Raw genomic sequence first — 23,776 nt, forward strand, 5'->3', positions numbered from 1 at the left:
TGGACCAAAGAGTCGACCCTCAAAAGTACTGAAGCGTATGATGAGGCGCGGAATTCAATTGATGACCTCTTCGAGGCATGTCGCGGGGTTGCCAAATCGCTGTCCCTGAAGAGAGCCAAAACCACGGTGATCGCCACCATGTCCAAGCTTATGCGGCAGGTGCCGGAACTCATCAAGGATTGGCAGGAGTCTTCCGGCCGCGGAGTTGCTTCCCTCGTGTTGGCAACTTGCAAAGCGCACTTCCCAACCATGAAATTTGCGGATGTTATGCGCGGAACTCCCAAGGGCACCAACATGAGAACCATTCTCGCGGAGACCCAAGGATATGATCGACTATTTGTTGGACGAGTTAACCACTCGTTCTGGTATAACAAGCATGATCTTCCCGAGGGTTTCTCTGACTCAGAGGATGAAGAAGAAGAAGAAGAAGAAGAAGAAGAAGAAGGTGTTGAGGAAGGCGACGAGGAAGGCTCCAGGTCAAGCGCTGATCATTCCAAGGAGGGCTCCGGCGATGACTCTAGCGATGGCTCTGCCTACATTGCTTCTGATGAGGATCAATCCTCCGAGTGAACCCTGTCGAACAATCAAACAGATGTATCATTTTGGCCGTGGAGTGGGTTTGTAATATAACCTAAATTCTTAAGTAGCTAGGGACGAAACACTTATGCATGGGCGGAAAAAACTTATCCTGCTATCCGTTTAAATTTTATTTGCATGTTTCGTTTGTTGAAAGCAAGTGTTGGTTTTATGTTTTTCGGCTTGCTCATTTGACCTTCCACGAGCCGGAAGACCTTTAGCCGGAGACGCTCGCCAGCGGCGACTGATACGTCTCCAACGTATCTATAATTTCTGATGTTCCATGCTTATATTATACCAATTGCTACATGTTTTATATACACTTTATAGCATTTTTATGCATTTTCCGGGACTAACCTATTAACAAGATGCCGAAGTGCCAGTTCCTGTTTTCTGCTGTTTTTGATTCCAGAAAATTACTTCTGCGAATATTCTCGGAATTGCGCGAAACAAAAGGCCACGTCCCTATTTTTCCAGAAGCTTCACGGAGTCCGAAGGAGAGACGAAGGGGGGCCACGAGCTGGCCACCTCATAGGGTGGCGCGGCCCCACCTTCTGCCGCGCCGCCAGGTGGGGTGGGCCCCTCAGGACTCCACCGACGCTGCCCCTTCGCCTATATATTGCCCCAGATGCGAAAACCCTAAAGAAGCCAGTCATATTCCACCAAGGGTTCCGCAGCGCCGCCGCCATCGACGACAAGTTTCGGGGGACAGAATCTCTGTTCCGGCACGCCGCCGGGACGGGGAATTGCCCCCGGAGTCATCTCCATCGACACCACCGCCATCTTCATCGCCGCTGCTGACTCCCATGATGAGGAGGGAGTAGTTCTCCCCCGAGGTTGAGGGCTCTACCGGTAGCTATGTGGTTCATCTCTCTATCCCATGGTGTGATCTTTATGTGATCATGAGCTTTGTAATCTAGTTGAATATGTAGATGTTACTCTTGTCTATTATGCACTCTAGAGGTTACTTTAATATGAACTCCGGAGTCACTCTCCATGGTGTGATGGTGACAGTGTGCGCATCGTGTGTGATTCCTTTATGACGTTGTGGAGCTTGTTTACTCCGGCTTGAGGTGTGCTTTTGCAGCCCTACACAATGAATGGTGTTTGTTATTCAACAAGAGAGTGTTTGATAGTAGCATTTATTTATTAAATTATGTGATCATTGTTGAGAGTGTCCACTAGTGAAAGTATGATCCCTAGGTCTTGTTTCTAAGCATTGAAACACCGTTTCCAACAAGTTCTGCTACATGTTCGCTTGCTGCCATTTTTATTTCAGATTGCAATTACTACTTATAATCATCCATATTACTTGTATTTCACTATCTCTTCGCCGAACTAGTTCACCTATACATCTGACAAGTGTATTAGGTGTGTTGGGGACACAAGAGACTTCTTGTATCTTAATTTTAGGGTTGCTTGAGAGGGATATCTTTGACCTCTACCTCCCTGAGTTCGATAAACCTTGGGTGATTCACCTTAAGGGAAACTTGCTGCTGTTCTACGAACCTCTGCTCTTGGAGGCCCAACATTGTCTACAGGAATAGAAGCGTGCGTAGACATCAGCGACGAAGCCCAATGGCGATCCGTCAATAACCGCGGAGACAAGCCCCCAGCGTAGGTGCCGGAAATTGCTACCAGGAATCCATGAGTTCGCAACAAAAAACATTTCCGCCAGAAAACTTAAGCTCACGTCCTAAAGGACGATTTTGAAAAATCACAAATTGCATACACGCCTAGGCGAAAAGGTCCAGCTCTGCGGCTTTAGTCGGAAAACATACACGATCTAAAAATGAATAAGTAAAGGAGGTAAAAGACTCAAAGAGTGAACCATATGCTTTATTTCATTGATCATGTATAACTATTACAGGGTATGTAATTCGAGAATTTTGCTAAGTGTGGAAAGGACGTAGCTGTGCAATGTTCCAGGGACGTTCTGTTTCATCGTATATGTCATCCCGATCCTCTCGCTTGCGTTTCCGGTACCAGTTAGCAGGTCTATCCTTTAGCTCCCGGAAATCGACAAGGTAGTATGATCCGTTGTGAAGCACTTTCCTAACGACAAAGGGTCCTTCCCATGGAGATTGCAACTTATGATATTTCACCTGGCGAAGGCGGAGGATCAGGTCTCCGGCCATGAACGAGCGATTCTGAACTCGACGGCTGTGATAGCGTCGGAGTTTGTACTGGTAGATGGTGGAACGTTGGTCAGCTAGATTCCGAGCTTCTTCGATCAGGTCCACAGATAGCTGTCTGGCCTCGTCAGCAGTTTCTTCATTGTAGGCGGAAACTCGCGGTGAATCGTGAATGATGTCGGAGGGGAGCACGGCTTCTGATCCGTATACCAGGAAGAACGGGGTAAATCCGGTTGACCTGTTTGGGGTTGTTCGTAAACTCCACAAAACAGAGTCCAACTCCTCAGCCCAAACTCCGACTGCGTGTCGCAGCGGTTCTTCAAGGCGTGGTTTAATACCAGATAGTATGAGGCTGTTGGCTCTTTCAACCTGACCATTGGATTGTGGATGAGCCACAAATGCAAGGTCAAGCCGGATCCCTACGTCATGGCAATAATCCTTCAATTCTCCCTGTGCAAAGTTTATGCCATTATCTGTGATTATGCTGTGTGGGATGCCGAATCTCGTCACGAGGCTACAAACAAATTTTAGTGTCGTAGCACCGTCGGCTTTTCTCACTGGCTTTGCCTCGATCCACTTACTGAACTTGTCAACAGCGACCAGGAGGTACTCAAAAACCGCCAGGAGATGACTTTTTTAACTTTCCAACCATATCAAGCCCCCAGACCACAAATGGCGAGGTGATAGGGATGGTCTTCAGATCTTGGGCTGGAGCGTTTGGTTGAGTAGCATAGTACTAACAACCTCGGCAAGTTTTTACCAGTTTATCAGCATCTTCTTTAGCTGTGAGCCAGTAAAATCCAAGCAGAAAAGCTTTTGCAACGAGGGACCTGGGGGCGGCATGATGCCCGCAATCCCCTAGATGGATTTCCCTGAGGATTTCAATGCCGTCTTGATTGGAGACGCATTTAAGAAACACCCCAGTTGCACTTCGTTTGTAGAGCTGTCCATCAACGATTGTGTAGGATCTTGCTCGTCTGATGATCTGTCGTGCGAGGACCTCGTCCTATGGCAACTTTTGATCAATGAGGTAGTCCAGGAACGGCTGTGTCCAAGCGTAATGATAGCCATCACTTCCCTAGCCGGAGATACTGCCAGGTCCGAGTTTTCCGGGTTAGCGCCCTTCACCGAAGGTATCCGTAAGTGCTCAAGGAAAATGCCAGGCGGAATTGGTTTCCTGCCGGATTCGAGCTTGGATAGCATATCTGCCGCTGTGTTATCGTCTCTCCTGACGTACTTGACTTCGTATCCGAGGAAGCATTTGGCGATCTCGTCAACTTCGTCTCTGTAGGCCGCCATAACGGAGTTTCTGGCATTCCAGGTTCCGTCTACTTGCTGTGCTACTAGGTCGGACTCTCCGCAGCAGATGATGTGCTTGATCCCAATTTCCTTAGCAATGCGCAGACCATGTAGTAGAGCATCGTATTCCGCCATGTTATTTGTAGCTTCGAAGTGAATCTGCAAAACGTAATGCAGTTCTTCTCCGGTAGGGGACTTTAGGGTGACTCCGGCTCCTGATCCTTGATGCTGCTTGGATCATCGAAGTGCATGACCCATGTTTCAGGTTCTGGCTCCAGATTTGCATCCGGAGCTTCTGTCCAATCTACGACAAAGTCCGCCAAGATCTAGGATTTAATCACAGTCATGGCTTTGTAATTGATGTCGAAGGTAGATAATTCGATGCCCCATTTTGCTGTGCGTCCAGTTGCGTTGTTAAGTATCGTTGATAGTGGAGCTTTGCTCACAACTGTCACTGGATGCTCTTGGAAGTAGTGCCTCAACTTCCTGCTACCTAGGAATACGCCGTAGGCTAGCTTTTGAAAGTGAGGGTATCTTTGTTTGGATTTCATCAGTACCTCGCTGATATAATAGACTGGTCTTTGGACTCCATACTCATGACCTTCTTCCTTTCACTCCACCACGATGACGAGACTGATGACTTTGTTGGAGGCTGCCAGGTAAAGGAGCATAGGCTCTAACTCTTCTGGAGCTGCTAGGATAGGTGGGGAGGTGAGTATTTCCTTCAACCCTTTGACTGTTGCATCAGCCGCTTCGTCCCAGACAAATATTGTCTGTTTTCTTCAGCAGCTTGTACAGAGGTAACGCCTTCTCGCCAAGACGGCTAACAAACCTACTGATTGCTGCAACACAACCAGTTAGTCGTTGCACATCTTTCAGACAAGTTGGTCTTTTTATGCACAGGATTGCCTTGATTTTTTCCGGGTTAACTTCAATGCCTCTGTGAGAGACAATGAAGCCAAGGAGTTTTCCGGCTAGAACGCCAAAGACGCACTTCAGCGGATTCAACATCATCTTGTACCGTCGGAGGTTCTCAAAGGTTTCTGTGAGATCGCTGATCAAGTCGGATCCTTACCGGGTCATGACTGCGATGTCGTCGACGTAAGCGTGTACGTTCCGGCCAATTTGGTTCTTCAAGCACCGCTGCATCGTACGCTGGTAGGTGGCACCTGTATTTTTCAAACCAAAAGGCATGGTGACATAGCAGTAAGTGCCAAACGGGGTGATGAACGAGGTCGCCTTTTGGTCGGACTTCTTCATCCGGATCTGGTGATACCCAGAATATGCGTCGAGAAAACACAGAAGTTTCACCCCTGCCGTCGAATCAATGACTTGGTCAATGCGCGGCAAGGGGAACGGATCCTTCGGACAATGCTTACTCAAGCCGGAGTAATTGATGCACATTCTTAGTATTTCAGAATTCTTTTTGGGTACAAGGACAGGGTTTGCGACCCAATCAGTATGGATAACTTCTACTACAAAACCTGCCTCTAGTAACTTTGCTAGTTCCATTCCTATGGCGTGGCGCTTCTTATCTCCTAAGCGTCGCATAGCTTGCTTCACCGGTTTAGCCCCCGGATTTATGTTAAAGTAGTGCTCGGTGAGTTCCCTTGGTACTCCGCACATGTTAGAAGGCTACCATGCGAAGATGTCCATGTTAGCGCGGAGGAACTCGACGAGCGCGTCTTCCTATTTGGGGTCCATGTTGGCTCCAACCGAGACCTGTTTAGTGGAATCTCCTTTCTTGAAGTCGATTTTCTTGGTCTCTATCGCGGCCTTGAACGAGGTTTTCTGTTCGGAGACTTGCTTCTTGGTGGTGTGCATCTCTGTTGGATCCACCGCGGCTCTGTGGCCTCGCATCTCCTCTCCAGATATCACAGATTCCGCGAAGGCGGCTTCGCCTATTTCGCACTCCCGAGCCTTCTGGTAGTCTCCGGATACGGTGATCATACCGTTAGGACCCGGAATCTTGAGCTTGTTGTAGATGTAGCACGCTCTTGCATGAAACTTGTGGTAGGCGGGCCTGCCGAAGATGACGTGGTACGAGCTCTTGAAGGGCACGACTTCAAACGTGATCATTTCTTCGCAGAAATTATGGATATCTCCGAAGGCCACGGGAAGTCTGATGCTGCCGAGGGAATTCGCCTTTTTACCCGGAACTACACCATGAAATTCAGTGGTGATGTGCTTGAGTTGTTCCTTGGTGAGGTTCATCTGCTCCAAAGTCTCCAGGTACATGATGTTCAAGCTAGCTCCGCCGTCCATGAGGCACTTGGAGAAGTCATATCTGTCCATGCGTGTAATAGACCAACTTTGTTAATCAATAATGTTGTTAGTTGTTCATAAGCATGCATGCATTTGCATTCAAATTGGGAAAATTTGCACTAATATGTGTTGAAAAATGTTGCAAAATGTTGTGGTTTGGTCTCATAAAAATTTGGTGCAAAAAGCCCCTCGGAATTTTGGGTCAAAATACCCTAAAAGTGCCAAAATCCTCATCTTTTAAATTTTTTCCCGAGAAACCCCTTAAGACTAGGGGGGTTTCGCAAAAATCCCCCTGCCTTCTTCCACGCACGCAGGCAAGCAGCTGGGTGGCGCTGCTCCAGCCACCCGATGCTACCGGCGGCCAGGATGCGCCTCGCCGCCCCTGGCCGGCTATAAAGCCCCACCGCTGCCATCGAGAAGCTCCTGCACGCCTCCCTCCTCTCCTCCCCTTCTCTCTGCGCGCGGCCGACGAAACCCTAGCCCACGGCCCCCGCCGCTCGCCGCCGTTCTGCGCCGCCCCGTGCCAAGCCGACACCGCCGTTGGCTCCGCCGCGACGTCCTGGTCCTCCTCCACCAGGCGCCGGACGCTGGGGAGCCCTCTTCTGCGCCAATAGAGGGACGTCTACGCCGCCGGTCTCCGCCGCTCGCTGGCGATTCCGGCCTCCCTTCGCCTCGTCGTCGCCACCAATAGCATCGCGGTGAGCTCCTGAGTCGACTGGTGCCCGCCCCCTCGCCGATTGCTGGCCGTACCGTGCCGGCGAAGAGCATCTGCCCCGGCCCTCCGCGCGAGCTCGCCGGAGACGCCCCTCCGGTGACCATTGGAGGGTGGCACCGCCCTCCTTTGGCTTGTGGGGACGCCGCGCACCCAACGCGCGCGCCCGCTTCGGCCCTGGCGCCATGCCTCGTCGAGCCAGTGCTCAACCTGGTCGGCCATGGCCTAGCTGACGCCATGCTGACGTCATGATGATGTCGGCCGACCCTTTTTATATTTTCTGTTTTATTTATAATTCAGAAAATGATGTATTTTATATCATTTTATTCAGAAATTGAAATCCTACATGTTTTTGAGCATTTCATACATCATTACAACCTTTAAAATTGCAAATGTAGTGAAAACCTAATCGAACCCTCTCATATGGCGGTATCCGGTGCCGGAACCCCTTTAATTTGACGATGCACCTAGGGTTTTCTCAATTCCATTCACATGACATGTCATTCATATTGTATGCGCATTGCATTATGCCATGTCGTGAATGTTTGTTCCCCTTTCCGGTATTTGGTTCTTCGCGATAGGATCTGAGCCGGAGTCCGAAGTCAACACCACCGAAGAACCGTACTCATCCACTGAGGGACAAGGCAAGCCCTAACCTGGTTCATCTATGATTTCGAAATGCTTTTATCTGTGGTTCCTACATATCGCATATGATTCAACTGTATTTTATCGATAGATAGAGTTACCCTATCTGTTGCATGTCCGACCTTTGTAGCCTCGATACCCTGATCCACTGCTCCTAGCATAACTAGGTTTGGCATGTGTGCGTCGCGAGAGCCTTTATCTCTTTATTCTTAGCCATGCTTAGTTTGTTACGCTACTACTCCGGTCTTCGGACTGGAGCCTTACAATGAAATGAATCTAGCATGACAGGTTGACGTGGTAAGTATAGAGATGATGATAAACATGATTAAAGGCTCAGACGAGAGGCCACATTGGGATGTGCTGGGTTGTTTCGTTTCTGCCGACCCTAGGAACCGAGTTCTCGCCTCTTGAACCAAGACCGAGCGTACAAACACACGAGGCCCTATTATGGTACCTGCTTGCGCGTAATTGATGTGTGTCTCTCCGCTCAGCACGCGACCGTTGGGAACCCCAAGTGGAAGGTGTGATGCGTACAACAGTAAGTTTCTCTCAGTAAGAAACCAAGGTTTATCGAACCAGTAGGAGCCAAGAAGCACATTGAAGGTTGATGGCGTCGGAGTGTAGTGCGGCGCAACACCAGGGATTCCGGCGCCAACGTGGAACCTGCACAACACAACCAAATTACTTTGCCCCAACGTGACAGTGAGGTTGTCAATCTCACCGGCTTGCTGTAACAAAGGATTAGATGTATAGTGTGGATGATGATGTTTGCAGAGAACAGTAGAACGAGTATTGCAGTAGATTGTATTCGATGTAAAAGAATGGACCGGGGTCCACAGTTCACTAGAGGTGTCTCTCCGTAAGATAAATAGCATGTTGGGTGAACAAATTACAGTTGGGCAATTGACAAATAAAGAGGGCATGACCATGCACATACATGTTATGATGAGTAGTTTGAGATTCAATTGGGCATTACGACAAAGTACATAGACCGCTATCCAGCATGCATCTATGAATAAAAAGTCCACCTTCAGGTTATCATCCGAACCCCTTCCAGTATTAAGTTGCAAACAATAGACAATTGCATTAAGTATGGTGCGTAATGTAATCAACAAATACATCCTTAGACATAGCATTGATGTTTTATCCCTAGTGGCAACAGCACATCCACAACCTTAGAACTTTCATCACACGTCCTGCATTTAATGGAGGCATGAACCCACTATCGAGCATGAATACTCCCTCTTGGAGTTACAAGTAAAAACTTGGCCAGAGCCTCTACTAATAACGGAGAGCATGCAAGATCATAAACAACACATAGATAATAGATTGATAATCAACATAACATAGCATTCACTATTCATCGGATCCCAACAAACGCAATATGTAGTATTACAAATAGATGATCTTGATCATGTTAGGCAGCTCACAAGATCTAACAATGATAGCACAATTAGGAGAAGACGACCATCTAGCTACTGCTATGGACCCATAGTCCAGGGGTGAACTACTCACACATCACTCCGGAGGCGACCATGGCGGTAAAGAGTCCTCCGGGAGATGATTCCCCTCTCCGGCAGGTTGCCGGAGGCGAGCTCCTGAATCCCCCGAGATGGGATTGGCGGCGGCGGCGTCTCTGGAAGGTTTTCCGTATCGTGGCTCTCGGTACTGGGGTATTCGCGACGAAGACTTTAAGTAGGTGGAAGGGCGGAGTCGGAGGGTTGACGGGGGCCCCACACGCTAGGGCCGCGCGGGCCCCTCCTGGGCCGCGCCGCCCTAGTGTGGCGGCGCCTCGTCGCCCCACTTCGGTTCCCTTTCGGTATTCTGGAAGCTTCGTGGAAAATAGGCCCCTGATACGTCCAAAACGTATCTACTTTCCCGAACACTTTTGCTATTGTTTTGCCTCTAACTTGTGTATTTTGGATGCAACTAACACGGACTAACGCTGTTTTTAGCAGAACTGCTCTGGTGTCTCGTTTTTGTGCAGAAATCCAACTTTCAGGAAAATCCTCGGAATTTATGCAGAAGGTCCTATTTTCCCAGAATATTGGCGGAGCCAGAAGGGCAAGCCAGGTGGGGGCCCGAGGGCCCCACACACTAGGCCGGCGCGGCCCAGGAGGGGCCCGCGCGGCCCTAGTGTGTGGCGGCCTCGGTCAGCCCCCGACGCCCTCCTTCGGACTACTTATTGCCTTCGACCTAAAAATCGCGACAGAGAAGTCGAAGTCGCCAGAAGCCCTCCAGAACGCCGCCACATCGCGAAACTCCGTCTCGGGAGCCAGAAGTCTCCGTTCTGGCACTCCGCCGGGACGGGGAATTGGAGGAGATCATCGCCATCATCACCACCGACACCTCTCCATCAACCAGCCATGTTTCCCCCATCGATGTGTGAGTAATTCCCCCGCTGTAGGCTGAAGGGGATGGTAGGGATTGGATGAGATTGGTCATGTAATAGCATAAGATTGTTAGGGCATAGTGCCTAGTGTCCGTAATTGGTACTTTGATGATATTGTTGCAACTTGTTATGCTTAATGCTTGTCACTAGGGCCCGAGTGCCATGAACTCAGATCTGAACATGTTATTGTTTCATCATGATATTCATTGTTTTATGATCTTACCTACAAGTTGTATACACATGTCGCTGTCCGGAACCAATGGCCCCGAAGTGACAAGAATCGGGACAACCGGAGGGGATGGTAGTGATGTGAGGATCACATGTGTTCACGGAGTGTTAATGCTTTGCTCCGGTACTCTATTAAAAGGAGTACCTTAATATCCAGTAGATTCCCTTGAGGCCCGGCTGCCACCGGCTGGTATGACAAAAGATGTTGTGCAAGTTTCTCATTGCGAGCACGTACGACTATAATTGGAACACATGCCTATTGATTGCTTTGTACTTGGACACCGTTTTATTATTATCTGCAAATGCCCTGCTATGATTGTTACATGAGTTTCTCTCATCCATGCAACGCCCGTTATCCGTCCCTATGCCTACAGTATTTTAATCCTGCTGTTTACTATAATCACTACTGCTGTCTCTGTTACTCTGCTACTGTTATTTCACTACTGCTACTGCTATAAAACTGTTACTACTGATAAACTCTTGCGAGCAAGTCTGTTTCCAGGTGCAGCTGAATTGACAACTCCGCTGTTAAGGCTTTCATGGCTTCTTTGTCTCCCCGTGTGTCGACTCAATCAGTTGGGTTATACTACCCGCGAAGACTGCTGCGATCCCCTATACTTGTGGGTCATCAAGACTGTTTTCTGGCGCCGTTGCCGGGGAGCATAGCTTTATTTGGAAGTTCACTTGGATTGATATTGTTCTCTGCAAATTCTCCATAATGGGTAAACCTCGCGATTCTAAAGTCGCCATATTACCATCCACTACAAGAAAAGGTACAACTCTGAGTACCTCTGCTACTCTTGATTCACCATCTGTGATAAGTCAACTTGTTTCACCGCCGCAAGCTTCACTTGCTGGTACTTCTGCTGAATCTGAAAATTCTCATAATATTGATAATGTTTCTGCTGTGCTTGATGATAGTGGTTCATTGGGATCCTTTCTAGATGCTACAATTGCTAGGTCTAGACAAATTGAAAATACTGAAACTCCTAATGCTACTACACCTGTTAATTCACCTGAACTTGATTATTCTAGTGATGATCCCGATGAAGATTATGTGGAGCTTAATGATGATTTTATTAATAGATGCAATGCTACTGCTGATGCAAGAAAAATTAAAAGTTTCTCACACAATATACTGTTAGACATAAGTTATCTCCTGATCCTAAATTTGCCACATCTCCTATATGCATTAAGGATAAAGATTATGATTTTTCTCTTGATTTATCTCATATAGCTATTGTAGAGAAAGCACCCTTTTGTGGTACTGAAAAAGAAAGTGTTGTAGAACACATGATTGAACTTTCTTCTATGAGTAGCTTGTTTTCCGATGATGTCAAGATGCGTACTTACTTTGTCGCTAAATTTTTTCCTTTCTCATTAAAGGATGATGCTAAAACTTGGTATAATAATTTGCCTCCTGGTTCTATTAAAAGTCCAACTGAGCTGCGTGATGTTTTCTTTCGAAAGTACTTTCCTGCTAGTGCTCAACATATTGCTTTATAGAAAATTTATAGGTTTGACCAGGGAGATGAAGAGAAATTGCCTGAGGCGTGGGCAAGATTTTGTTCTCTTATCAGAGCTCGACCTGGACATGATTTAGAAAAGAATGATCTAATTGATATATTTTATAGTGGACTAACCATTGAGTCTAGAGCATATTTGGATAGTTGTGCTGGTTGTGTTTTCAGGAAAAGAACTCCAGACGAAGCTGAAGAATTATTGGCTAGAATAAGCCGGAATCATGATGATTGGAATACACCTGAACCAACTCCAACGCCAATATTGAAGAAGAGGGGTTTAATTGAATTGAATGATGAAGACATGAGGGAAGCCAAGAAGTCTCTCAAGGAGAAAGGTATTAAATCCGAAGATGTGAAGAATCTACCTCCCATAGAAGATATATGTGAGATAATTCCCCCTTCATCCATGATTGAGGTAAACCCCCTTCAACGCTTTACTAGGGAAGATATTCCGTACTCAAAACCTCCTGCTCAATGTTTAGATGAGTTTGATAATTATATTGTTAAGAAAGAAAATTTTAATATGAGAGTAGAGAATCATCTAATGGAAAATTCTCAAGCTATTAGCAATTTGCATGATATTGTGGAGAGAACCTCCAATGATGTTAAGATGCTTGTTAAACATTTTCAAATGGTTCAAACTCAAATTGATCAACTCACTAAAGTGCAAAGTGACTTGCTAAAAAATAATTCTAAAGAGAAACATGCTTATGAAGTAACAACTAGAGGTGGTGTCTCTACCCAGGATCCTTTATATCCTGAAGGGCATCCCAAGAGAATTGAACAAGATTCTCAACGAATTGAACCTAGTGCTCCTTCTAAGAAAAAGAAGAAGAAACATAAAAATGTTGTAGAATCCTCTGAACCTGATAATGATCCTAATAGTATTTCTATTTCCGATGCTGAAACTGAAAGTGGTAATGAACATAATAATGATAATGATAATGATAAGAATGATGCTTCTGATAAAGAAGAGGTTGAAGATGAACCTGACAAGCATGATAAAAATAAAAAGTATACTAAAGAAGATTTTATTGCTAAGAAACATGGTAATGAAAGAGAACCTTGGGTGCAAAAGCAAATGCCTTTTCCTACTAAGAAACTAAAATCAAAGGAAGAAGAACACTATAATAAATTTTGTGATTGGATGAAACCTTTATTCTTGCAAATCCCTTTGACTGATGCTATTAAATTGCCTCCTTATTCAAAGTATATGAAAGATATTGTTACTAACAAAAGGAAAATCCCCAATGAGGAGATTTCCACTATGCTTGCTAATTACTCTTTCAATGGCAAAGTGCCAAAGAAGTTGGGCGATCCAGGTATACCTACTATTCCTTGTTCTATTAAGAATAATTATGTTAAAACTGCTCTATGTGACTTGGGAGCCGGTGTTAGTGTTATGCCTTTTTCTCTTTATAAGAGACTTTATTTAGATAAGTTGATACCTACTGATATATCTTTGCAAATGGCTGATAAATCTACTGCTATTCCTGTTGGTATATGTGAGGATGTTCCTGTTCAAGTTACTAATAACTGCTTGATATTAACTGATTTTGTTGTGTTGGAAATGCCTGAAGATGATAATATGTCTATTATTCTTGGGAGACCTTTTCTTAACACCGCAGGGGCTGTTATTGATTGCAATAAAGGAAAGATTACTTTCAATGTTGATGATAAGGAGCATACCGTCTATTTCCCCAAGAGGATTGATAAAGTATGTGGAGTTAATACTATTTCTAATGTGAGAACTATCAAAGTAGGGACTATTGATTGTCCTATATATGAGCCTAAAGAAGGATATCAAAATCTTATGATTGGATCCATATCAATACAATTCAAGGTAACATGATTGATTCGAGGTTTATCTTCTTCTTATGTTATGTAAAATTTATTTGGTGGCAAGACTTGATCAACCTTGTTAACAAATACTTTTTATATGCATAGAGGAGGTAAACAACATCTCTTTCTCTCTCCACTTGCTTTACTTGCTGTAGCTCTTTTGATTTGCAAAGTTCCTTAGTTAATTAGAGATTTCAAAAAAATTCCTGTCCAGTAATAATAAATTTAATACCCAGAAATGTGCATTTTTGAAAGTTTTCAAAAATTCACAAAAATTATACCGTTGGTCCTATTTTTCGAAAATGCACCTGGGAGATGACCAGTGGGGCACCCCAGGGTGGCACCCCACAGGCCAGCGCGGCCAGCAAGGGGGGCGCGCCACCCTGGCGTGTGGGTCCCCCTTTGCCCCACTTTAGCATCTCTTCCTCCCAGACTCTTCTCTCTCCCGAAAAAATCGACACCAGCTTTCTCTCACTCGCGTTTTTTCTCAAGAGCTCAGGATTTTTCGATCTCTTTGCTCAGCCCAGATTTTTTTCTGAAATTTGGCACATTTGCTCTCCGGTATGTGACTCCTCCAATTATCCAAGTAGAATTTTGTTTGGTTGAGTATATCTTGAATATTTTGCTACTGTAGGTAACATGCTTAGTGAGCTTGCATGCTTGTTCTAAGTTGTATAAACTAGTTTTGATGCATGATTAGTACTCTAGCAAGTTCCTATAGTAGTTCCCCTTGATTATATGTCACCAAATCAAATTTTATATTGTTTGTTGAAAAATTTCAGAAAATGGAGTGGAATAAATATCAACTAAACCAACAAGAATTGGAGGTGCAACAAGTCATGAGAGTGAACTGCGAAGAGGAAGTATACCCCTCTTACTACCCGTGCACAGATTTCATGAGAAGTGCAGGAATATTGGAAGATGTTCAGAATCTAATTTCTCGTGCAGGGTTGAATGATTTTGTTGATGGAGAACCATGCCAATATGCAAAATTGACTATGTCAGTTGTGCAGGATTTTAAGTTCAATTGGTCGCAATCTAACCCCATGGTTCAGTATAAGATTTATAATAAAACTGTCAACTTGCCATTCAATGATTTGTACAACAATTAGAGTACCGCAATGGGGATCATGCGAGAAGATAAGGGGATCGCCGCGAGAGCTCTCAAGCCTCTTCGAGATGATTTGTCATGGAAGGAGTTTCTCAGAGGATGGTGGTAAAATCACTAGCATTCAACTCCCAGCTATCCGCTACTTTGCTTATTTCATTACTAAATGCGTTCTTGCTAGAAAGAATGGTAGTAAACTATCTATCCAGGATTTAGCTTTTCTAGCTGCTGCACTGCAAGGTAGTAAGACTTATAATTTGGGGGCATTGATAGCTTATAGACTTGCTACTAACCGTGAGAAAGGTGGAATTTGTGGAGGTCTCATCGCCTCTCGTTTACTAGCTTTGCATGGAGTAGAACCTCACCATCTTGATATTCAACTTTCCATAGAAAAACTTGACATAGTCTCCATGATTAAACATGAATTTGTTTCCGATTCATCTAATTTGGGTAACCTGTCTTACAAGATAACATTTTACAAGAAGTCTTGGAGAACAACTAAGAAAACTGAAAAACTAGTGAGATTGCCTGCACCTGTTCTATTTAACCTTGATTCCAGGGAGGATTGGTCAGTCACAGAAGGTGCACTGAATGCACACATAGAGGGAGGAGGCCATCATGCAAGAGACAACACGGAGGCCGAGGAACACCTCGACTCATCATCCGATGCAGCAAGTTCCTCGCATTAACATTTTGGGCATGTGGAGCCTCCACGCTTTTCTTCTGCACAGGGACCTTACTATGACTACACCATGCATTATCCACCGGCGAGGAACAGTGACCCTCGCTGGGGTTGAACTCCACTTAGGCCAAAAGCCTAAGCTTGGGGGGAGGTATACCGGCATCACTCATTCTTTGCATATTATGGTTGCTGGATACTTGTATATACTTGTTTAGTTTGTTTGAGTGGTTTTCTAATGAGAGGGAGATGATATTTGGGGAAGTGCTGCCTGAAAACAGATTCTGGACTGTTACCGAAAAAATTCTCAAAAATAGCCAGAACGATATTTTGCGAAGCCAATTTTTGTGCATGTTCCCCAGGTTGTTATCTAACTTTCATTAGTTGAACACTTTTCGATTTGAGCAGTGGAAGAATTTCTTAAAAATCGAGTACTGTACTGCTGTCAAGTTTGACGAATTTCTGCTGCTTTGTGTTTATGTGACTTTTCTAGTTTGCCATTTCTTGTTTTTGCTTTGTTTCTTTCCTAAAACCCAAAAAGACCAAAAATATTTCTGTTGTTTCTCTTCATCATTTGTTTGCTTTGGTGTGGTGACCCAGCGTACCACTGCATGGTGTAGTACACAAGTCGTTGACATAACACAAGTGAAACACCGTTCCACTCATATTACATCTCTCAGAGTGGTACAACAGAAACATATGCGAGTCGAAGGTATGTCCATAGAAGTGCACACGAACTGTTTACATAAGATCAACACAACCTCCTACTTTACAGTGAGGTAAAACTTCAAATAAAGCTCCAGAAGAACGACTCGTAGTCTATTTTATTTTGCTAACTCAAGTTTAAGAGCTACTTGGCTTGCTATAGAATTCTAGCTATTTAGGTGCTAGGTTTAGGGAAAGGTTCCCTTCTATTACTAGTCTAGGTTTCCATAATAGCTGATGCAGAAGTTGACTCCATTGACTTCTTTGATTGGATCCTTCATCTTGTTGCAGTTGACTCCCTTGTCTTCGAGTTCCACGGTAGTTTCTCCTTTGGTGTCTTGATCTAAGAAGGGGGTTCAAACGAGATAGAATGAGTACGAGCGTACTCAGCAAGTTCATATTAGGAAATAGGTGTATCATGCACTAGCTACAGCCATAGACCAGAAAGTCATTGGCCAATGCAAGTTTTCATAAACATTTCTTCAAAAGGTTTATTTTATTCTGAAAACTATGCCCGTCAGTCTTCACAGGTTGACTAGAACTTCGTGGAGTTCCTTTCCTGCCGCGTTCGCAGTTCCCTTCCCGGAACAGGGAGTGACAGTCACAATTCTTGATACCCTCTGCAGAGGTGCGTTACTTTACCCCACAAGAGATCTTAACCTTGTTGCCGGCCGAGAGTATGTCCCCGTCCACACTTCCTTTGGTGTGAGGCCCAGTATAAGATCCAAGCCAATCACTGCCTTCTCCGCGACCCTGCAAACCCACCCTTTTGTCCAACCGTACACCTCCAGTAGACTTCCCCCGATAATACGGCTTTACTCATGGTGTACTCCGGACAATCCATCATAGATCGTAGAGCCATCATCACGAATGGATGGGGATTTAAAAGGCTATCCCAACCTACGGCAGTGCCTCCAACACCCCGCCGGCTCTACCAATCCGTTGGCGTGCAGAAGGGAAAAGATACAGCTGACTTCCCCAGAGCCATTATAGATCTTATGGATAACGCGATATGTACGGCGCTAGAATCACTGGACGGCATTGGTAATTAATCCTAGGGTGATATAACCCATGCAATGGAACCTCCACCATATCAACACATACCATGGTTCCATTGCCCACCACATAGTCATATTCATAATTGTAAAATAATACTTTGCTTTTCAATGCATGAGTGATAAGTATAGTACTTTGCATATAGTTTGATACAAATAATCAAATGACATGAGCAAGTGATGAACTTGCCTTTCTTGACTGCAAGATTATGCAGGCAAAAGCTTCGATACGTGATAACTCCAAATTCTGAAATACCATCATTGTCCGGTAAGGACAATGTTTAAAGAACTGGCAAAGATGCTATAATGCATAGTATGAGATGCAATCGTCCCGAGCGTAACCTAACCTCGATGATTTAGGATGGATGAGTTGTAAAGATTTCTTTAGGGTGTGTTGAACTTTTAGAATAGTTCCCAAACAAGGTTCTTGTTAGGGTTTGGTTATATTAGCATCATAACCAAGTGATGTAAGGCGTCATAACAATCATACACATACGAATAGTAATGGAATAATATGTAAAGAACAGTTGTCAATTTTAAGTTCTACAGAACATGGTTGATGATTATTTATATTATACTTCAAAAGAATAACTTTTGAAGAATATGTTAATTAAGAATCAATGAGTATTTCAAAGAAGGATTAGGGCTTCTAAGGTTTGATTGACATTTGTATTTCAAAAGAATAACTTTTGAAGAACAGGTTAAAATAAGAATATGAACTACCATATATAGGTGCTATGGCTTTCTAGAGTTTACTATTGGATTCCTTTAGTTTCACCTATAGGAACTAGTTGGTTCTTAATTTGGATTGGGGTTTCTATATAGCAAGTATTGGTAGGTTTATTGCTATGGTTTATTCTAAGCATCATCTCAAAGGATGGTTATTTAAGATGGTTCTATAAATTAGCTATTAGGGTTTACTATGGTTTCACAATTGCTTTACTAAATAGTCTCTAATGGTTTCTAAGCTAAGTGGCTTATTATTTCCTAAGTAGGGTTTAGTTGATTAGGAGCATGTGATGTGATTTGCTACACAAGATTGGTATTAGGGTTTATCATTATGGTGCTACTAGGGTTTGATGATTGGGGTTGACCTTAATGGTATGGTACATAGGATAGTGGTTAGTGGTACTAATTCAATTAACAAGTTAGGGTTTATATCTAGGTGATACTAGTGAATCATATAGGTTTTAATTAAGAACAGGAACATGAAATGACAATCTCATGTGACTTGGTTTATGCTAAGGGATCATAAGCATGCATTCATTGGTTACTTATCAAGGTTCTACAAGTAAAGTTGAAATTCACATGATCACATAAAATAATGGGATCCAGATTCTAACTTATAATTAAATTAGGGTTTCTAAATTATGGTACAACTCCTAGAATTCTGATTAATAATAGAGTTGTGGTTACTAATTACCTTGAATCAAAATTAGCAATGGTTTAACATTTTATTAATTTTTCACAAGAATTAATAGTTAGGGTAACTCCTATTTTGGTTTAATTAAGAATCAGGGTTTAATAAATGTTATTAGGGTTTAAAATAATTAACTTGTTAACTAAAGATGTTTAAGTAAATAAGTTTTGGATTTACCAAAATAATATTGGCTTATAATATTTTCTTGAGTTATTACTATTTAAAGAAAATGGTAAATGGTAATTTGCAATTTAGGGTTTATGAATTACCATTAATAATTAAGTTAATGCAAATATGATAAATATAATTAATCCTAACATTTTACTTAGTTACTGAATAGTTAAAATTTAATTTTTATAACTTTACTAGTTATTGAATTCAAGTTGTATTTTAAATAATTGAAATGGCATAATTAATAAGGTTAAAAATAAGTGAATTTTTATTTTGACACACATTTTTGTTTTATATTTTATTTGAATAGAGTTTATTTTTATGAGCATTTTGATATATTATTTATATTTTTCTAAGTTGAAATGAATTTTATACAAATTTTCAAAGTTTCAGACATTTACTGGAATTTGAAATTTAAACGAAATACTAAACATACCGATTCGAGCTGTACCCACAGTCACTGACTGGTGGGCCTGTTGACTGGGTCAATTGCCACGCGGGCAACGACCAGTCAACAGAGCTTAGGTGGCAGTGCCACGTTGCTCTCGCCGGAGAGGACGCCGGTGACGCTCCGGCGAGCGACGGAATGGGTTCTAGAGACCCCCAGTGACTATCTAACCTAGCGCGTTCGAACCAGGACTCGATACTGAGCTCGCGAGCATCAACGCCACCACCCAAAGGTCACCGGGGCATCGCCGGTGAACTCGTCTGCGGCGGCGCGACTCGGCCAAAATGGAAAACGAGGCTAGGATGCATGCTAGGAAGCGAGAGCTGGTCCTACAGACGCGCAAACTCACCCTGAATCTGATGGCGTGGTCGACGGTGATGTTGGATGACGGAAACGGCGAGGACTTCGCCATTCCCGGCGATCTGTTGTAAAGGGAATCGAGGAAATTAGCCGGCTTGAGGAAGATCCAGCACGATTCCCTCCTCCCAGATGCTCTACGGTGTCCGGCGCTTCTCCTAGACCTCACGGCAAGCTCCGGGGTGGCTTCTATTGACGGCTTCGTGATCGACGCCGGCGAACAGTCGAGGAGGAAATCGAGAGATGGAGAAGATCTGGGGAAAAATGGATGGGCAGATGAGATCAAGGAATGCTTGGCGGTGCTTTCACCCCTATTTATAGACCGAGGGGAGCTCGGTGGCCTCGACACGACGACGGCGATGGTGGAGAGGTGGCGGTCTCTGGAAGGTGGTCTGGCGAAGATCTTTTCGCTCCTGCGGATAGACTCGGACGCGAGAGACTTAGAGAGGAGTTCTGGAAGCTTCTACGCGTCCGGGACGTCCTTATCGTCAACGAGGATCGTGGCCTACTAGCGCAAGCTCGCTGTCGACGCCGGGGAAGAGGACGGTCGTTTTTCCTCTCGCACGATTCTTAAAGCAACCCAAACGGTAAGTGGCCTTGGGCTGGGCTGATGCTGGGCTTGGTGGACGTGGTGGTGATGGGCTGCTGCGGTGCTGAGGTCCACCAGGTAAGTTTCCCTCCACTTTTTATTTCAAATTTTCATTTCCTTTTTCTGTTTCATTTACTGGTTTGAATTCAAATTGAATTCTGTTTTGTTTTACAGGTTCTAAAATATTTGAACATTAATATAACTTGATGACAATGCTCACTGTATTGTTTTGTTGTTAAACAACCATTTTATAATTGATTAATTTTAGTTCTTATGAGGCACAAGTTAAAAGTGCAAATAGATATGAATTTTAGGATTCAATTCAATTACTTTAAATTTAGGAATCAATTCTGTTTTAAAAGATCTGAAATTTAGAACATGTGAACGGTGAACATATTATATTTTACAAGTGCTTAGCCTAGTGATTATTCATATATAATTTGGGTATAACTAGGGTTTAACAAATGGGAAGGAAAATGGAATTGGGTTTATGATTTTATGTGAAGGATTATTTCTTAGGGTTTAAGAAGATGGTTATATAACCTCTATAATCATCAATCAAGCTTTGACTTAAATTATTTAGGATGAATCCTATAATCCTCATAGTTAATTCAATTGCTCTTGTGGTGATTCTATTTTATAAAAATACTATTTCATTTGGTTCCCAAAGCAAGTACTTGGAAAGCCAAATAGAATTGAATGTTTGTTTCACTCTACTCACCAAATGGCATTTAGTTTATAAGTGTATATGGATTGGTTTATACTTGTGATCCATGATACACAAGTTAGGACCTAATATTCTATGTGGTGTGAATTCTACTTGAAAGGTTTAGGGTTTTGCATAAGCTTCACTAAATTGAAGTATAAATAGGCATGAGGTATGGCAGGGTTCTAATTATAATCCAAGTTAATCCATGGGTTGGAATTCAAATGTAGTTTAGGGTTTAAGTAGTGATCACCAATGTGATACACAACTAGGATTAGAATATGAGCATAAGCTTTGGTTATGTTTCACTAATGGAACATGGCTCTCATCTACAAGATTAAAGGTTGGTTTAAACAAGTAAGATGTAATACTACTCTAAAATTCTCTAGGATAGACATGGCTATGGTTAGCATCTATAATCTCTCTTACTTCTAAATGTCTTGTAATAGCCTAAGGTCCTACTCAAGATATGATGATATGATCCTCTAAATATATGGTTTGCCTAGGAATACTACCTTGGTATCTTATGTATCTTGTTCTTCTGGAAATCTGATAAACCTGCATCTTGTGGTATGCCTCCACCTCCTAGCTTCTTCATCTTGATCCTAGCTAATTCACATGGAGTGGCTCTATGTGTTTGTTCCCATGTATCATGGTACTTGATGAGCAAATGGATGAAGGGTGTGGCTCTATTTATAGGCTTGGGCAAGCTCTAGTATCATGACACATAGGTGGTGACTCTTGTGTTGGTTAGATGAGTAAGGTGCTTGGTTGTCATGCCCTCATCCATAGAAATCCTTTGAGCATGAGGTGGCATAGCTTGGAAAGCAAGTCATGTAGATATTTTCATCCTATGTGGCAAGATCATTATCCTCTCATATGATTTATTTTTGGATAGCCAAGTGGCATTTGTTACTAAATATCTTGTGGATGGTTTTATTATTGTGGATGAGTCACTATATCATATTGGATTGGATTTATATTATAATATTGATCAAAAGATCAAGGTTGAAGGTTATTCCTCAAATTTGGATAGTTGGGTTTGATTTCACCAAGGCATGATCATATGAGTTTCAAAATACTCATAGTCAGTTTGATTCAAATAGTTTGAACTATAAATCGTAATGTAAATGTATTTAGTTTTATGATATTCCATATACATAATAAGTTATGATTTAAATAAGAATGTGTGGCTTTTATGCACTTTAGACCCTGTGGTTTACCTTATTTGGTAATAAGTTTAGAAGTGAATTAATTTACACACAAAGGTAGTTGCTAACTTTTAAGTGTTAATAAGTTAGGGTTTGATTCTTAAAGAATGTGTTGTTGTAAAACTAATTCCATTTGATCTAATCCATAGATCAAATCATCTCTACCCAAAACAAGGTTTTAGCAAAGATCACAGAGAAGTTTATAGCGCTTGACGTGATGATCTACTTCAATTCCAGCAAGTCAAGTGAAACTTCAGTTACTGTGGTAAGTTTTATTTGAAGCGCGAAAATTCCCCGGATTTTCTATGCATGAATGCAATGCACACTTTGGTGTTCTCTCATTTTGTAGCCTCTAAACCTGGGATATTACAGCCTCTCCCCCTTAAACTGAACTTCGTCCCGAAGTTCGAACGCTCTCATGTTTCGGAATGTTGAAATGTCTTGAACAGATCACCATCCTTCAACTCCATGGTGATCACATTAGATATAATTGAATATATCCCTAGTCCAGATCATTCCTGGAGTCTTCTGTTGTCTGGCACTGATACTTTCTTCAATTCTATGATTTCTTCCAACACTCTAAGCTTATAGACTTACTCTCCAAAGATTATTGAATTAATCATCTTATTGTGTTAATGGACTTTACTAATGGTTGTGGTGATATCTTCCTATTTGGGTGCTCAAAGCTTGGTTCTACCAGCTGCGATGTAATATGGCACTATGGTGTACCAGCTGCGATACTCAAACCTTGGGTTTAAAGATTCATTTAAGGTAGGGTATTGTTTTTCCCTTATTACCATAACGAAAGTAATGGTACTTAGTAAGGTATTTACAATAGGCATGGTCCTAGTAGTTTAGTCCTACGAATGAATTGGACTCATTTAGTGCATCCAATCATGGCCTCTAGTTTATCCTAGTTATCTTCCTTTTGGTTTCTTTAGGTTCCATGAAAGGAATCTTTCTAAGAGGCTTATGTCTTGGGTATGGTCAAACCCTTCGGTCTTTTGTTTTCTTTGGCCTTGATTGTCCTCCGATATCTTTTTCCTCCAACTTCATTATCTTGGACTTACCTGAGTCCTTTTTACTTCTGAGTAATTATCAATTACCCACTCAAGTTAGGGTCTACCCCTTACTTCCTCGAGATATGAACCCCGGCTTCTGGGCTGACAACCTCCTGAGAGTACTTTTATATGGGTACTTCCCAACAACCTTATAAAAATAAGATCGGACTTCCTCTCAATTCAGACCTTCTTCTTGGTCCATCATACTCCAAATATTATATCTTAATACTTCTCATTCAGCCTTCCTCTCCCCCTTGGAGTTTACTAATGATCTTCCAACTTCCTTTCTTCTAATCATTAAACTCCAAGGTTAGGTAGTTGGTTTATATCTTGTACCTTACTAAAGTCTCACGAAGAATTCTTTGCGGTGTATCCACACAGTTGTGGGTATCCATTATGAATCCTCCGACTAAATATTTACCAACTACGAGATACCAGCTGTGAAGTACTAGCTACGGAATTCCCCTTTCTTTTAGGGTAAAGAAATGTTCAGGCTGTGGGCTATCTGATACCAGCTGCAGACTACCTAGTACCAGATGCTTATTGGATACCAGATGTGGCTATGCTATGGTTCTAGTCAATATCTACTTACCAGCTGTGGCTACTTACCTAGTTTTAGTTAAGATATACCTCACTTCGCATACTTTCT

Source organism: Lolium perenne, chromosome 6, assembly GCF_019359855.2.
Source record: "Lolium perenne isolate Kyuss_39 chromosome 6, Kyuss_2.0, whole genome shotgun sequence".
NCBI classification, from domain to species: domain Eukaryota; kingdom Viridiplantae; phylum Streptophyta; class Magnoliopsida; order Poales; family Poaceae; genus Lolium; species Lolium perenne.